Raw genomic sequence first — 3,133 nt, forward strand, 5'->3', positions numbered from 1 at the left:
CCACTCTGATCATAGCAGCCTTATTTATAATAGCCAGAAGCTGAAAAAAACTAGATGTCCTTCAATAGATGAATGGACACAGAAAATGTGGTACATTTACTCAATGGAGTATTACTCAGCTATTAAAAACAATGAATTCAAGAAATTCTTAGGTAAATGGATGGAACCAGAAAATATAACCTGAGTGAGGTAACCCAATCACAAAAGAACACACATGGTATTCACTCACTGATAAGTGGATATTGGCCCAAAAGTTCAAAATATCCAAGATACAAGTCACAGACTACATGAAGCTCATGAAGAAGGAAGATCAAAGTGTGGATGCTTCAGTCCTTCTTAGAAGGAGTGACAAAATACTCAAGGGAGCAAATATGGAGACAAAGTGTGGAACAAAAACTGAAGGAGAGGCCGTCCGGAGACTTCTCCACCTGCTTGTCCATCCCTTGTGTAGTCACCAAAGACAGACGCTGATGTGGATGCCAGGGAGTGCATGTTGACAGGAGTCTTATATAGCTGTCTCCTTAGAGGGCTGCCAGAGCCTGAAATATACAGAGGCAGATGCTCACAGCTAACCATTGAACTGATCATGTGGTTCCCAATGGAGGAGTGAGAGAGAAGACTAAAGGAGCTGAAAGGGATTGTGGTCCCTTGGGGAGACCAACAATCCCAATCAACCAGAACTCCCAGGGTCTACAGCACCAGCCTGGGAGCACATAGGGGGACCAAGAGGTATATGTAAGGGAGGATGGCATTGTTGGCATAGGTAGGAGAGGAAGTTTTTGGTCCAGTGAAGGTTGGATGCCCCAGTGTGGGGGAATTCATGGGTGGGGAGGTGGGATTGGAAGGGTGTGTGGTGGCACATTCTCATAGAAACAGGAGGAGGAGAGATGGGATAGGGGGTTCCTGGGTGGGTGCGGGGATGGGAAAATGGAATCACATCTGAAATGTAAATAAAATATTCAATACATAAAATAAACAAAAAAGGGAAAAACAAAACCCTGAGATACTTACCTTTTAGGATTGATCTGGCTCTCTCTGCTCCATGTGTGTTCTCATGGTAGTGTCTGTTTCCTCAGCTTGTGGCAAATCCTTTCTTCTTCCCTCTCACTATCCATTCCCTGGCTGGAATCATAAGTCCTGTCTTATTAACTCCTCTGCCTAGTCATTGGCTGACTAGCTTTTCATTGACCAATCAGAGATAAGTGGGAGTAATGTTTATACAACATTGTGACAGTTTCTTACAATAATCATTACAATTGCAACCAGATATAGTGGCAGAGAAATCAGCATGTGAATAACACAAGAATAATCTTTACACAATGCACAATAACATTATGCCAACATTCCAATCTCTGTACTGACTCCTACGATGTAAATTTTGAATTTTTAAAATCATTAATATTTCCTCCTAATTTCTTTTCATGGAAAAAAACTCTAGGGAACACTCTGAAGTTCAATTTCTGTTCTATTCAGTTTATTTGGAGACTACATATATTCATCTAAATTTGTCTCTAAAATTGTGAATAATGTCCTTTAAGTCAGTCTCCCTGTTTCTATCTCTCTCTTCCCTTACCCCTCCCCCTCAAACCCTGCCTCCTCTTCCTCATCTTCTTATTCATTTCCTTTTCATGTTCATCACTAGGTGTTCTTTGGTTGGAACCCCTGCTCAGCCTCACACAAGCTGGGAAAAACCCAGCTGATCTCCTTCCCTCAACCCCGCTGGCATGTCTGAGCTAACACATTATCACCCATCACCTCTGCATTTCTGGTAATCCACCAAAGAGTGCCCACACATTGGATCAGCTTTTGACCATATAAAGGCAAAATCCAAGCTCCTGACTGACATGTCATCAGTCCTTGGGTAAGGCCTATGAAACCCCTTGGTTTAGCTGAGGTGTGAGACCTCCCTTGCCCCATTCTTTGGGACCAGTAAACCCACCTGGAAGTAGCATCTAATAAACCTGCCTATATTTTAATCTGGCCTGTTTTGTTTTGTTTTGTTTTGTTTTTTTGACAGAAAACCTTTTTATTTATGTCTACACAATATGGACACAATATGGAAAACCTTCTTTAGTTACTTGAGCTTCTCTGGAGTTGGAAAGAGAAAATACTGATTTAAATTTGGAGCCACATAAAACAGGGTTAATTTATGAAGAACACTTTAAGGGAAAAGGCTCATTATTAAGATTTTTGGTGGGTGTTGTGTGACAAAACTTTACCAGAGGAGATACTATACATGTCTGTCCACTCACCTCAAATAGGGAATCCACACAGGCCAAAATACAGATGCCACCAAAGTCTGTGTGAGTTCTCTGTTTTTGAACTTTGTAGACAAGGACAGAAAAGGGGAAGTCCTGCCAGTGAAGGGAGTCCTCCATTGCTCACCAAGCTCAGAAGGCTATCCAGTCAATGGTACACTTTGATCTTAATTAATAGGGCAACAAGACTCTTGGAAGTCTTATCACTTATTTTGGGAGGGAAAGGCCTTGTGATTCTGGTCAGTTCCAGGAACTTCCTAAGGTATTTTGAGTTGTTTACTTTTTTGCTTAAGGAGATCCCTGCAGGATTAGTTCAATGGTCAGGTATTTCTAAGCCTCCTGTGGCTAATGTACCCATATCTTCATTTCCAGCTTAATCCTCTAAATCTGGCCTCAATTCAGTTGCTCAGTTACCTTTAGTCCTAGCTAAACACCTCTAAATCTGCCCTCAATTTGGTTGTGTTTCTAATCTCCTGCCTGCTACTACAGGCCCAGTCAGGGAAGTGGCCAGGGCCACTCCACAGGAGATCTCACATTGCTGGTGACTCTCTTTCCATATGAAACATGGTGAGTCTTCTTTCCCCTTCTTCATCCCCAAGTGTGTCTGTGGGAACCCAGAAGTCCTGCCTCTTCTACCCAGCCATTGGCTGATAGCATCTTTATTGATTGACCAAGAACCAATAGGGGAACAGGAACTTCAGCATTCACATGCAGATTCCTGATCAAAGCATCAGAACCACTCCCTACAGAACATAATGACTTAATATTTTTATAAGGGTTGGGGCACACATTAGATTTACTATTCTCTAGTTATTTACTGGGTACTATGTATCTCTTTGTTTCAAGTAAAAAGAAAGTGGGAAAGAGCATGTAGG

This window comes from Arvicanthis niloticus, chromosome 1, assembly GCF_011762505.2.
Source record: "Arvicanthis niloticus isolate mArvNil1 chromosome 1, mArvNil1.pat.X, whole genome shotgun sequence".
In the NCBI taxonomy this organism is placed as follows: Eukaryota; Metazoa; Chordata; class Mammalia; order Rodentia; family Muridae; genus Arvicanthis; species Arvicanthis niloticus.